The sequence below is a fragment of the Heliconius melpomene genome, chromosome 14 (genome assembly GCF_056956725.1).
Source record: "Heliconius melpomene rosina isolate 202511_hmr_F chromosome 14, ASM5695672v1, whole genome shotgun sequence".
NCBI classification, from domain to species: Eukaryota; Metazoa; Arthropoda; class Insecta; order Lepidoptera; family Nymphalidae; genus Heliconius; species Heliconius melpomene.
This window is the reverse complement of record NC_140402.1, coordinates 7625832-7641800: the sequence shown is the minus strand read 5'-3', so window position 1 is coordinate 7641800 and position 15969 is coordinate 7625832. Positions and strand designations below refer to the sequence as shown.

At 33.4% G+C, this 15969-nt stretch overlaps 1 protein-coding gene across 1 annotated transcript in view; it reads left to right on the top strand.

Moving 5' to 3' along the window:
- The first annotated feature begins 4652 nt into the window (after positions 1-4652).
- LOC146532245 (uncharacterized) overlaps positions 4653-15969 on the top strand; it is a 48506-nt gene continuing 37189 nt past the window's right edge. Inside the window, exons 1-2 of the mRNA XM_085197363.1 lie at positions 4653-4670; positions 4885-4986. The gene's annotated coding sequence lies outside the window, so the exon portion shown is untranslated. The remainder of the gene's footprint in view (positions 4671-4884; positions 4987-15969) is intronic.

Below are 15969 nucleotides of genomic sequence, written 5' to 3'. Positions count from 1 at the left end.
CTTATATTTCTATGGTCTTTGCAGATATTTTTCTCGTTTCTATTGCATGTGTAAAAGATATTGTATAAATATTTAAATTATTTTAATTTTTTAATTCGAGTTAATTTTATTTTTTTTTACATTTTCTCTATTCCCAAGACAGATATTGAAAACTGCTCTACTCAAAAAAAATCTTCGTCAAGCATTTTTCATAAATAACGTGTATTTTTCATAAACAATGTTTATTCTATTTCTAAATTCTTATGACATTTAAATCATCTAAAATTATATTCCAAAAATATTGAAAATTAATAAATATCAGAAATTTTCAAAAGAACATTACTTAAGTAATTACTAAATGGTACAAGATCATGTTGACTACAGTTGAGTTAACGACATTGTAGAAAAATACTGATGCAAGGAAATGATTTGCTGTTCCCATGAGACTATAATTTAAAAGCGGAAACTAATGTATGGTGTAATCTTGTGTACATTCAATAACTAAAATGTTTTGTTATTAATAAATTATCGATTGACTTGTTGATGAATTCATTTAATATATGACTATAAAAAAATCGTATTTCACTATTAATAATTCAATGAAAAGGATGTACATGTAATACACAAACCTCTTAACGAAAAATATTAATGATAAAAAAATAATCATTTTTCGTCTCGAGTATACGAACTTTAACTCAACTCAGCATAATTAGAAGGAAATTACATATTCTTATTATATATATATTCGTATATTTAACACTGTTATGGGATAATTTCAACGTAATCTTATCAATAATTATTATAATAATCTGTAATAGAAATGTTAAACTAATAATTATTAATTTTATTCTCCTATAGAATCTCAATATTGTCTTGCTTAAAAAAGGAAATTTGAACTTTTTAAATTTAATGTCACAAGATAAATCGTAACACTAAAAAATAAAAGTTGTAATTTATTTATTTGCCCGCTGCTTAAAACGCCAAATCTTTAAAATATTATCTAGATGCTAGTATTAAGAATTGTAGTAAATATGTATATATACTATAGTTGTAATGGAATGTGATGTAAAAGTAAAGGATATTATTGTAAATAAGATTATTTATCTTGAAGAAATAAATATAGCTATTTTTTGTCCAAATCAAATTGAAATAAATATATGAAATTGAATATGTGTTTTTTATTATATGACAACATCCCTATTTTATTGTGTTTATTAAATTACATTTTAAGTAATTAAATATTGAGGCCGTCGTGGCGCAGCGGCACAAGGGTGTGACTGTAACGCGACGGGTGTGGGTTCGATCCCCACTAGAGGAAGTGAAATATTTATTTACGTTTATATTTCCATTTCTTCGGTCTGGTGTCGAGGCAAAAAAGCGCGGCGTTGAGTTCTGCCCCTCAACACGCAATGCTTAGAGGGAACTTAGTGTCTTAACACTAGGTGCCCACTGCCTACCCTGCTGTGTGCGGGATACAGCGTGAAAAATAAGTAAATTTGTATAATATAAATAAGAAAAAATATAAACCTCTTGTATTAACTTCAGGTTTGACGAGCCCTATTTGGGAAAAAAAATGAGTTGAAAATATATAAACATTTAGGTAAACAGATTATAATATGTTTTTCCAGAAATATTACGAATGACGAACCAATTCTATTGTTTGTTTGTAGCTCAACGTGCTAGTGGAACTGAACGACAATTTTTATATCAATGGCTGTAGTGGTGCAGTGGATCAGCGATTGAAACACGACTGTTATGAGAGATTTTCATTTCCTCGCTAGATAGAAGTCAAAATGCAGCGTTAAGTTCCGCTAAGTTTTCCCTGCCTACTCTTCCATTTATTTATTTTTTTTATGGTAAAAGGACAAGGCAAACGAGCGTTCGGGTCACCTGATGGTGATCACCGCCGCCCACGACCTCGTGCAAGACCAGAGGAGCTACAGGTGCGTTGCCAGCCTTTGAGGTGGAGATAGACGCGCTTTTTAAAGGTACCCATATCGTACCAACCTGGAAACACTGCCGCGGGTAGACCGTTCCACAGTTCGGTGGCGCGTGGAAGGAAATTTCTACGAAACCGCACAGTAGTGGAGCGCCACGTATCCAGATGATGTGGATGATATTTAAGTTTGTGACGTGCTGTGCGGTTAGAAAATTCGGCGGCAGGTAACAGGTCAAACAGTTCTTCAGAACACTCACCATGATAAATGCGATAGAGAACGCACAGCGAGGAGATGTCTCTACGCAGAGCCAAAGTGTCAAGTCTTTCACAGCTTACTGGGTCCTTAATGATTCGAACAGCTCTACGTTGTATGCGATCAAATGGGTCAAGCTGATACTATATTAGGGGTACTGCGTAAAAGTCAAAAGAACTATATAAAGTGAGGCCAATCATGGCAAATAAGTATAGTTCACTGTGTCAAGACGACCTGATTTTACCTCAAGATTTTTAAGACATGCGATACAAAAGTATACTTTTACAAGTCTAGATATGACATAATTAGAACATTTACCTATAAATAAATAAATGCATACCACCAGTACCAAGTACTATAATTGGTTGTAAACTTTTATCGACACTTGTTCAAATATGCTGTTTCTGTAAAACTACTAACCTCATTTGGTATACATTTTTGAACGTATTTACATAGACACATATTGTCATATCTATTATAGAATAGATAATTTAATTAAATATTTAAAGTTTACACATTACTTTAAACTATTTTAATTGAAGCGAAATATGCATTTATTTAAATTCTATTCAGGTGGACCGACGACCTTAAGAAGACAGCGGGAACTCGCTGGATTCAAAGGGCGCAGGACCGGACGTAGTGGCGAGCATTGGGGGAGGCCTATGTCCAGCAGTGGACCTTAAAAGGCTGATGAATGAATGAAAAATTCAGGTGAATCGTTTTTCATCGTCATTAAATCGTCATTCTATGTTCAATTTTACATAGATTGTAAATGTATAATGTTACAGAGAGAAAAGATACCCTACCTAGAGACTAGTATCGTACCTTAAGTAAGTATCTACCTAATATTTTTTTTCACGTGTAGTATTTGATAATCCATTTAAAAACCAAAATAATTATAAATAATTATATATATATATCATCGATAAGCAACAAGTAAATTATCCGTCAACATCCTCAACTTCCGTGCGAAGAATTAAAACAATGACGAGAAGATCGCAATAATAATGATTATAAACGAACATCCGATAAACATTGTTCCGACATTACGTAAACATTTTAATTCTCATTTAAATGATTACAATTAAATATTTTGTTACTTAGATTAAAGTGTTAAGATTCTCATATTGTGTAACATTATCGATTATTTCTTATTCTTCGTGTGTTCTCCATACAATGGCGGAGTGATTAGTGTTCAACAGGTACCTACGTTAAAAACGCCACAATAAAGAAATAGAAATAATAAGGTACAAGGTACACCCGGATTTGTTTTCAGGATCTTATTTTTCATTATTTTCTCCCCAAATGAACAATGAAAAGTTCAGAAGGAATAACTTCAGGGCCACGACTGGTCGACCGTACTATATATATATTGACTTGTTCTCTATCGTCTATTTGAAAGCTCTGCTTGTGGGTCCTTTAACTTAATGCTTCATTTAGAGTAGCTACACCATCAACGTGTGGAAACAAATTAATATCTAGATTATTATTCTTTATTGGGTGTAAATAGAGACACAGATATTTATAAAAAACCACGGATTTCACTATCTATTTCACTTCTTCAAATGAGAATCGACCCCACAAGCTGTCGCATTTTCAATCTATGAATCTATAATGTAAAAAAAAAAGAAACTAAATAGATATGTACACGAATCTCACCTTTACATGGCTTACATTCTACAAAAATGACCCATGAAATTAAAAACGAACCCATTACATTTAAACTAACATATTAAATAACGTTACATCATTGAACAATAGCTACAAATTAGTTCTAAACTCGTAACGTTTCCTAACGGCAACCAAGCGAGGACTGTCAACAAAACTAAACAATGGTAGATGTACTTAAGAAAAGTTTAACTGCTTGTATTTATATGAAAGTTATTTTTGGTAAATGCTTAGAGGTAAATGGAGATATTGCGTGTTGTATGTAGGAAAATATTTGAATTAATCAGGCTAATTTTAAGTTGACATTTCAGAAATTTGCCTTATTATCAACCTTATGCGACTCTATCTGCGTTGCCAGACTTTTCGATTTCTAGCGGAAGATATAAATGTATAAACACGGGAAAGATATGGTCCCGCTTTTGTTTATTATGTAATTTTTTTAACAGTTTAACTAACAATTCCAGAGATAAAAATCCCGCTTTTCCCCGAGACAATCTGGCAACGCTGGACTCTATACATATAAGATTCACAATATAAATGCATATTCTTCTTATATACGTAGCAGAATTAAACGCATTACTAAAACAATATAAAATGTAAATTCTTATAAGAAAATGACAAAAGACATAAGATATTTAAATGAATTATAAAAAATAACGGATGTACATATATGAAAATAGGATTAATGGTAATCGCTATTACCTAACTGCAGAGTGGGGTGAAGTCGGGAACCACTTTCAGTTTCTTTAGCTCACTTGCTCGACGAGCACGCGTTACGCAACCGGTCCGACCCGCATGACACACTTTACGAAAAATTACATATTTGACACAGTATGTTTATACATTTTGCATTTATTATGACAAAACATTACATATAATTCATTTACTATATATTTGACAGATTAAAATTATTTGTGTGTCAATTTTCCCGCCATTTCCTTTTGTTTTTTTTTTATTGTCTTTACGTCAAATACTTAAAAGATTGCAAATATTTTTTTTTTGTGTTTTGTGTTTTTATTTTTTATATTAATATTGTGTTATTAAGTATTTTATGAATATGGTTAAAACGAAGTGCATTTTTCTTGTGATCAAGTGCAATGTGCGGGTTTTGTGCAGTGATTAATATTGAAGCATCATCTGTCGAAAAGTAAGTAACTATCTTAGAACAATACCTGGAATGTATTTTAATAAAGTCATTAACAATAAAATTGCTTATTATTGTTAATTAAAAAAAATAATCATAGATTAGAAAAATAAAATCATAAAATGCTGAAAACTGCTATATATTGGGTATGATTTTTATATCATACAGCTACAAAAGTAATTAAATCACTTTCAAAAACTTGTTTTGCAATTTTATTAAATACTTATAAGTTTTTTTTTTCAATATTCGCTATAGGAAGGTCATAATTAAAATCCTGTAAAATATACAACGCAATATTTCATTTTGACGAGACACTTTACAGTTATTATATATTAATTATTACTATTATAACGTAGAGTAGCCATAAATTAAAAAATATAGATTTAAAAATTATCTCATTTATATTCAATGAATAAAAGTTACATATTTACACTAGATATGACAATAGAATTTATATAGTCGTAATATTAGCAGATTATTATAAGCAAATATTTATATAAGAAATGTATATATAACAGAAACGAATTAACGTATTCACCTGTGTGTATATTTTTATGTATTACAATTTAATACTGCTTATTTAAACTCACATAATATTAAAAAAATATATTACAACACATTCTGTATACTAACTAGGATGTTTGCAATGAAAAAGAAAGATTTTTTTTCAGCTGCCAGAGCGAAGAAATAAAAATATTGATGAGCCACTGCGTTACGACGGCATCAAAAGAAATATATTTTTATATAATTATTTGAATTATGAAATCATACATAATAAGTTGTAACAATTACCGTTCGGGGGTAATCGTGTATTATCGATTACGGGGTGAAGCGTGAAATATTACTTAATATGTTCTGCAAATTATCTTATATTAATAGTACATGGATAATCTTGCATCGAGGTCCTTCAGGCCGTGCGTTACTAATGCATCTTATTATTGAAATAGTATTTAAATGTTAAACGCCGTGTTAACACTACTGCACCTCGTGGTTGTGGACTTAAATCCAAAATTCTTAATTGTGGAAATATTTCTATGCCTTTTTCAATTTTTTTTTTTGGATGACATATAAGTAAATCTTCTGATTAAAAAGCAAAATACAAGAGATACATGTGACAAATAAATGTTTGTTTATCTGTAATTTATGTTTGGCGTTATTTGCATTTGACGTTTAGGTAATTATTTTAATGGCTTTGGTTGCATGACTCGAGTTGTGTAGAACTATTCAATTGTTTTTTTAACAATTCAGTCTTTTATGATACTATTTTAGCCTCACACTATTCCCATTTGTAGCACATGAAGCAGAGGGAACCTAGTGTTAGACACTCCGTTCATACTTTCCGCCAATTTCTTGAGATATTCGACATCGAGAGGCTTCTTATTAAAGCTTCAAGAAGTGCGTCTATCTCCACCTCAAAGGCCGGCAACGCACCTGTAGCTCCTCTGGTGCTGCACGGGGTCGTGGGCGGCAGTGATCACCACCAGGTGTCCGGTGACGAACGCTCGTTTGCCTTGTCTTTTTTCATAAAAAAAAAAGGATGGAGGATATTCATTACACCGACTAGAAATCGAACCCAGACCCGTCGTGCTTAGAGCCAGACGCTACGAAGGCCTGCGTGATATATTTATATACATTTTATTTATTTTAACTTCATGTACACGAATCTTCTACATCTAACCAGGAAGGCAGTTATATGCTAACTCTACCATACCGACCGTCCTATGGTCCGAACGTGTAAAAACTTTTTATTAATAAATGAACTTCTTATCTAAATATTAAAATTAAAAATTATATGTAATGCTAAATATAGTTCTAAATTAACAACCTTGGTTATTAAACATTTAAATGTTTAAAAACCAGAAGATGTTTATACTTTGAAATGCTGTAATGCGGTTACACTCATTTTTATACTAATAGAATTTTTAAACTGTCGATTTATTTTTTTGTTTCTAAGCCATCTCCCGTATATAGCAAGGTAGAGCGATACTCATCTTGTATTGTGATATACTCATTTTCCCACATTCCAATTTTCAAGACATTGCGTTTGCCTTGTTACCAGAGCGCAGAAATAAAAATAATTTATTCCCCCCTTCCCTCCCCATTGGCAATCGAACCCACAACTATAAAAGACGAATTGAACCCACAACGATGTTAAGGCACTCCGTTCACCACTATCCGCCGAATTCTGGAGGCATTCCTTGTTGAGTGGCGGAACTCAACGCCGCGTTTTGCCTCGACACCAGAGCGAAATATGGAAATATAAATTTAAATAAATATTACATTTCCTTGAGTGGGGGATCGAACTCACAACCAGTCGTGCTTATAGCCAAATTTTTTGCCCCTGTGCCACGACTGGCCTCAAATTTAAAAATTCATTCAAGGGAAAGGTTTGAAGCCACAACCACCTCAACCTTCTGAAAATTGTCTACTACGTCACGCCGGTGTCTAGGGATTAATAACAATTGGTTTATCCACTCCCGCCGCCAAATACGGTAAAGCCGATAAGTATCGGTCTTAGGCATCTTGCGAAACCGCGCGAAGGTCGAAAAACGCAGATGTATGAGAATTTGCGTACTGGTTTTGTTTTAAGTTTTACTTTTTTTTTAGATTTACTAGAAATTTATTTTAGTAATTCATATAAAATTTTATTTTTCGACAGCAGAAATTTTACTGACAAAAGATTTGCCCTAAAAATTTTAAAAATACTTTATACAACGTCCATCCAGTATGTATAAAAATTCTCAGAGAACATATAACGGAATCTCTTAACGTTGTATGTGCCAATTATATAAAATACTAGCGGCCCGCTCGCGGTTTCACCCGCGTGAACTATGTTATTATTAGTTTCTGTCTCCATGAGTACCTACGTCCTATAAGTGACGTCCATGCAAAATTTGAGACTTCTAGCATTTGTAGTAACGAAGTTTCATACAAACTTTCGACCCCAAAAACAACCCCTTAGAAAGCGAATATTGCAAATTCCCGTCTTAGCGAGCACCTACGTCCTATAAGTAACTCCTATGTAAAATTAGAGATTCCTAGCACTTATAGTTTCTGAGATTTCGTGATGAGTGAGTGACCTTTCGATTTTATATATATAGATGTAGTGACAACATGTTTTTCAGCTTCATGTAGTAGAGTAAGTAGGCACAGGGAGCCCAGTGTTAAGACACTTCGCTTTCCACATGCAAACCCAAGAGCAAAGAATACATATTAAATATTTCATTTCCTAAAAGCGGAACCCCGGCACCAAGATTGGCTCGAATTCATACTCTATAAAAACACCATGACGTTATAGTGATTGGTAAGAGTGGTAGAGGGAAACGGTTGACCTTCGAAAATACAGTATCAAAAATACTGGATGACGGTCACGTAAAAAGCATGAGGACTGCCCGGAAGGCATGACAGTGGACGAGGCCTAAGAGGTGTGTAGAGACCATAACATTTGGCGCTCCGTTCTCTCTAAGGGGGGTTCTAGGGATACAGCGGAGAGCTAAGTGTGTAAATATAACGTTAATATTATATCAACATTAATACGTTAATAGTTGTATCGTCCAGATATACGACCGGCGTCGGCGTCGTATGACAGAGCTGCAATCGATAGCTAATGTTACCTTGTTATATAAATCATGTAACGTTTGTTTTGGCTCGTTTCCACAAGGATCGGGTTCAAGTATCAAATACTTGGACAAGACACTGATATATAGTCATTTGAACTGATGATGACACTTTATACGAGTATGGTATTCGAAGGTATAGTGTTTAAAGTATGGAATTACTTGTTCTTATTTTTGCTGGATTATTTCGTTCTGGAATTAATTAAATGTGGAAAAGCTTAAATTACAGGTTCTTTTTCAGCTTCACGCTGTATCCCGCTTGTAGCAAGGTAGGCAGAGGGAGCTTAGTGTTAAGGCACTCCGTTCTTACCTTTCCGCCGTATTCTAGAGGCATTACGTGTAGAGTGGTGGACTCAACGCCGCGCTCTGCCTTAATATCCGAGTGAATAAATGAAATTAAATTATTTAATTTCAGGCAGGTTGTGGGTTCGATTTCTAGTCGAGGATATTAAATATTTATTATTTTCATTATCGTTGCTCTGGTGTCGAGGCCAAGCACGGCCTTGAATTACATCACTCAACTCGCAATACCTCCAGAATTCAGCGAAAAATAGGGACTGCAGTGTCTTGAAACTAGGTTCCCTCTGCTTATCCTGCTACATGCGGGATACTGCGTGAAACAGAAAAAAGTGCATTTATATATTTTGTATGAAGAAATAAAGATCAATCAAATACCTACATACAGTCGTATCATAATTTCTCAATACAAACAAAAAGGGGAAAGTGTACAAGCAAGTTGACCACATGGCGCGCATTATGCATTAACTATAATTTTTATTTATATAAGAATAACAGAATAAAAATCGAAGAATATTGTAAAAATAAACAAAAATAGTTTTTACTAATTTTGTTAGTATCAGCTTGGAGTAATTAAATTTTATCTAGATATAAAATAATAAATTAAAGATGTTTAAAATTTTGGCTAGGTGTATTAATATAAATAATAATTAAACCACAGCCTCATATGTACCTCATATACCTATATTTTTATAAAAAAAATAAACTTCACAAAATTTTTAAGTTTATAGTATTGTAGTTTTTTTTCCAGAGCACTCAAATACAAAATCAAACTCAAATAAAAAAAACACTTGCAAAACCACTTAATTTAGTATATTATACAAGTGACAAACAAACATACAGATTACAACAAAGGCATAAACCCGTCCACTGACGCAACTGCTTTCCTCCATACCATATTGTATAACCGACATTGAGATCGACTGACCGCGTTCCACACACCCTAGTAGCCCAAAATAACTTATAAATTAATACTATTATCACAAAACTAGCTTTTGTCAAGGTTGGTTATTGTGGCACAGTGGTAGGATGTGTGATTGTAAGCGAAATGTTTGTGGGTTCGATTCTCCCGAGGGTGGAGGGACTTTTATTTCTTCCCTCGTAAGGTTTTTAACGTAATATTTTATAAATATTTACAAAAGTAATTGAATTTTTTTTTTTTTTAGTTATATTAAAAGTTTTAAGTGCCAGTCCTGGCGCAGTGGTACAAGCACGTGAGTGTAAACGCGACTGGTTATGGGTTCGATTGCACTCCAGGAAATTAATTAAATATTTTCATTTTTACTTCACAAAAAAATAAGCATTTAAGAGGTGCTAATTGTTATTTTGTGGTGGAACTTAACGCCGCGGTTACACTTAGAGCTTTAAAGCTACAGTCAAGGCCTTGCCGGAAATTAAAAAAAACATAGGAATACCTATTATATGTCACAATTGTATCTTTTGCAATAGTTATCTCTTAATAGCGATTAATTGAAAATATTTCCAGATTATCTTAATTTCGTTAAGCTTTTAAAGCTGTTATCTTTATTTTAAAAAGAATTTTACGTAATATTACTAAGTATTTTAGTAACTTAAAGTAAAACTTGAGGCCAGTCGTGGCTAAAAAGCGTAAGCATGTGACTGTAAAAGCGTAAGCACGTCACAGGTTGTGGGTTCGATTCTCACTTGAGGAAATTTAATATTTTGATTTCTTCGCTCTGGCGTCAAGGTAAAACGCGGTATTGAATTCCACCACTCAAGACGCAATCCCTCCAGAACTCGGCGGAAAGCGGGGAGCGGAGTGTCTTGCCACTAGGCTCCCTCTATCGGCGGGACATGCGAGATACAGCGTGAAGCTAAAAAAATAATCATAAAAAAAACGTAAAACTTGATGAGCTACAGTAAACTAGGCTTGTGAAATTCGACCTCATTACTAAAATACGTCACTTATCAGTTCTACATAGTTTGTGCGAGTTCTGGTTTTTTAACATTTCATAAAAGTGGAATTTTAACAAACTTTATTGACGTTAATTTAAAAATATTTAAGTATAATATATGAGGCCCTCATGACGCAGTGGCACAAAGGTGTGACTGTAACTACAGATGTCCACGGGTTCGATCTCCACTCGAGGGAATTCATTATTATCTATATATATAAATGTACTAAAAGCTAAAAAATAATTTCATAGAAATTATGATTACTAAAATTTAATCGTGGGGCACGTCCAATATCTACAATTGAAAGACATAGCGTGAGACTTCACCCACCTAGTGGTAAGTAGCAAGTGTCCCCACGATTTTATTTTAGTAATCATAATTTCTATGAAATTATTTTTTAGCTTTTAGTACATTTATCTGCAATATAAAACCGTTTAACTTAAAATTTTTTTTTTACTTTTTTATTTTTAAGTTTTTAGTTTTTATTTCTCATGCTATTCAATTCGTTGAAATGAGGCTCGATGTCTCATTATTGCAAGGTTAATGGAGAATGTTACGAACGACCCCCCCAGAGGTCCAATAGAGGGACAAGGCTATGTACAACAAGATGTGCCTGAATCTTGAGGGGAAAACGCTAACGACATATCATTTTTATCCACCTAGTGCCATACAGTTCTCGGCGCGCTTTTACCTTTTACCTTGGGTGGTACCCCTAGCGACGTATCATTTTTAGGCACCCTATAGCCACACAGTCCTCGACAGGATACCAGATCTTGACTTAGGTGGGAGATTCATATTGTAATTGTGTATAGTATACTGTATTATACTTACCAAGTCCTTTATTTTGATACCCATATTGATGGGATTGAAAACTACATTATCCGCCATTTTGTAGCAGTGGCCATCTTTGATTTTGATTTTGTATAGTGCACTGAATTCTACTTGACAAGCCCTTTCATTTGATACCCATATTGATGGGATCGAAAAAACTAACTTGTCCGCCATCTTGTAGCGGCGGCCATCTTGGATTTTGATTTTGTATAGTCCACTGAATTCTGCTTGACAAGCCCTTTCATTTGATACCCGTATTGATAGGATTGAAAAAAACTAACTTGTCCGCCATCTTATAGTGGCGGCCATCTTGGATTTTGATTTTGTATAGTCCACTGAATTCTACTTGACAAGCCCTTTCATTTGATATCCATATTGATGGGATTGAAAAAAACTAAGTTGTCCGCCATCTTGTAGCGGCGGCCATCTTGGATTCACAATAATATTGAATATGGATAATTGTATTGTCACCAGAATCAAAGGCGTATACCAAATTTCAGATCAATCGGTTAACGGGAAGAGGGTTAAATTTCAATTACTAAATTTGACCCAAACAAACAAACGGGGTGAGCTAAATAAAACCGTTTAAAAAACCGTTTAATAAAAGGACTTGTCCTCACTGACTGAGGTAAGACGCACGCACAGCCGTAACCGCTGATGGTAGAAACGTGAAAATTGGACAGATGTTTACTTTCGTATTCTGGACATCCACTAAGAAGGGATTTTGAAAAATTTTAACCCTAAAGGGGTGAGATAGTGGTTGAAAGTTTGTATGGAAAAAAATTTAAATCGGCACTGATTTTTATAAAATTTGAAATGTAGGTTTTTAAAAGTATTTTATTGAACACGTGTTTCATCGTTTTCTAAAATTCTCCCCTTAAGGGTGCAAATAAGGGGTTGAAAGTTTGTATAGGTTTCTTTTAAATCGACACCAATTTTTATAAAATTTGAAATTCAGACTCTTAAACGTATATAATTAAACACATGTTTCATGGTTTTCTAGAATTCACCCCCTAAGGGTGCAAATAAGGGGTTGAAAGTTTGTATGGGAAAATTCTTAAATCGCCACCGATTTTTATAAAATTTGATATTTAGACTCTTAAAAATATTTAATTGGACATATGTTTCATGGGTTATTAGAATTCACCCTTAAATACGCAAGCGAAGCTGCGCGCGTCCGCTAGTCTAATATATAAAAGGACTTGTCCTCACTGACTGAGGTAAGATGCACGCACAGCCGTAACCGCTGATGGTAGAAACGTGAAATTTGGACAAATGTTTACTTTCATAATCTGGACATCCACTGAGAAGGGATTTTAAAAAATTTTAACTCTAAAGGGGTGAAATAGGGGTTCAAAGTTTGTATGGAAAAATATTTAAATCGGCACCGATTTTTATAAAATTTGAAATTTAGATTTTTAAAAGTATTTAATTGAACACGTGTTTCATGGTTTTCTAGAATTCACCCCCTAAGGGTGCAAATAAGAGGTTGAAAGTTTGTATGGAAAAATCTTTAAATCGCCACCGATTTTTATAAAATTTGAAATTTAGACTCTTAAAAATATTTCATTGAACACATGTTTCATGGGTTATTAGAATTCACCCCTAAATACGCAAGCGAAGCTGCGCGCGTCCGCTAGTTTATTAATATTTAAAGAAATGATTCTTCGTTCTGGCGGCGTTGAATTTCGCCACCACAGTTCCTCCAGAATTCGGGGGGACGTCTTATCACTAGACTTAAAAAAAATGAATAAAAAAATAAATAATTGACAACAAGTGTGTGTACCTAAAACAATTTACGACATTTAAATATAATTACATTTAATTAATTATTAAAAGACGACATCCTGTACAATATATTTTTAATTATCTCTCAAAATCAGTATACAAAAGTTCCCATGATAAGATCTGTGAAACTGTTTGTTGCACAAGCTGCAGGAAACGTTGCAGACAACTGCATAATTGAGCAAAAACCCTCACGTCCGATACAGATAAATTACAATTAGTCTTAATTGCTGGTAATGCTAACCTATTTATTTTAATGAGACTAAAAATAAAGAGAATTTCTATTTTTCTCTACTTATTATGGAGGAGTGTTTTAATCCCAACTGTTGCAAAAATGCGCCTATAAACATTCTTCGTACAATATATTCACTCTGTTTCCCGCACACAGCATGCGGGATACAGCGTGAAGCTGATAAAAATAATTTTATATATTCTCTCTGGCAACTAAGCAAAGCGCGGCTTTGAACTCCGTCACTCAACACGCAATGGTTACTTTTAAATAGTGAAAACAACATATTATTATTGTGTTTCACAATTTTTTAGGATTCCGTATCTTTTAAGGAAAAATGAACCCTTATAAGGTCACTTTGTTATCCCTTCGTCTGTCTGTCTGTCTGTCTGTTTTGATCGTACCGCGGCGGTGTTAGATTCTTCTCAATATTCATAGTTGCATAAGATTCGTTAAAGCTAGTATTTCCTGCAATAAAAGTGTTTATTAATGAACCCGTTTTATACTACCAGACCATTAATCTAGAGAAAATTGCATAATTATTTAAAATTTTGTTGCACTTGCGACATTTTCATCGATCTTTATTTCTGTTTACTATTAAGATAATTAAGTATAAATGAAAGAAGAAGTCGTGGCGCAGGGGCCCAAGGTGTGACTGTAAACGTGACTGGTTGTGGGTTCGATCGTCATTTGAGGAAATTAAATATATTGGAAATATTTTTTTATTTTTAAATTTATTGGAAATATTAAATTAAATTAAAATAAATTTAAATAAATATTTCATTTCTTCGTTCTGGTTTCTCCAAATTTCAGCAGAAAGTGGTTCCCTCTGCACTAGGTTCCCTCTGCCTACCCTGCCGTGTGCGGGATACAATATGAAACTAAAAAAAAAAAACAAATGTCTAGATATAAAGTAAACTATATACACACTAGTACAATATCATAAAAATTGTTTATGCAACAGCCATTTCTTTATATCCGCGACATCCTTAGGAAATGTGAAAGTTTTTGCACTTATAATAAGTTAAATAAATCTGCTATATCCATCAAATACTGGATTTTAATTCGGAAGGATTTCTGATTTAAATCCTAAGGCCCTTAGTAGTAGAAAAAAGATATAATAAAAAGATATGACGAGACTATGAGGTCGTTATGGCACAGCGGCACAGTATTTGACTGTAAATGCGATGTTTATAGGTTCGATTCGCACTCGGGGCAATACATTATTTTCGCCCTAAAAAACTGAGCGGTGGATGAGAAACGAAGTGATTCTCTCTCTTCTCTGTCAAACCTTGTATGCAGGAAAACGCATGAAGACGCAAAACTTGAATATTTCTGTCTCAAAAACTATACAAGAAGAAATCTTTTCTTTTTCTATATAAATTAATTTTAATAAAAAAAAGTTTGTAATTTATTCTTGTTCAAAGTTGCCAGTTACAAGTTACGAAACATATCGCTTTGACCCCAGCTTCCGATGATGATGCGGTTTTATAATAAAATTGCAAAATACTTAACATTTTCTTAGAGTCTAAATCATAAGATTTTTATTTATTATTTAACCCATAATAATTGATCCATTTGGTAGTAAATGATTTAGTAGATTTTTTTAGCTTCACCTATATACCGTACATAGCAGGGTGGACTGAGGGAACCTGACATTCTAGTATTTAACAAATACACTTCCATTTCCCACTTTCGTCTAAATTCTAGAGGCATTGCAAGCAGAACTCAACACCGAATTTTATCTCATAGTCTCGTAGTCTCTCTATTCAAAAGAGTTGTAGATATTGAAATGGCAGCATAATGTCTTCTTTTAATATTCCTAACATTCCGCTAACACTTATGCCTTACAGCCTTACACTATCGAACAGCGGATATTATACTAAAATTAATAATTATCTTAAACATATACTGTGACCCCTATTTTACCTGTTGTTTACTCCCGCGTGTCATCTTCAAGTCCTTGATTGTAGATTTACCAATCTACACATTGAAGATGCTTTAATTAAGTTGATTTAAATAATAAATTATGCATAGATTCTTAAAATTTATTTCGTAACTTGTATTTTAATAGCCCAGGAATTTGAATGTGTTGAATTTGTGCGCTCATCGCACAGAATGGGGTCCAATGCCATAAACGACAGACTGAGATGATTCGTATCTTTTAATCAGATATTTCAACAAATTGTGAAATAAAATAGAAATTATGAAATATCACATTTGAATATGTACCAGCCAGTAATTAATCAAATTTTCGACAGAATTTAAATATTTACACAAGTTACTGAAAACAAAAATATATATAAGTTT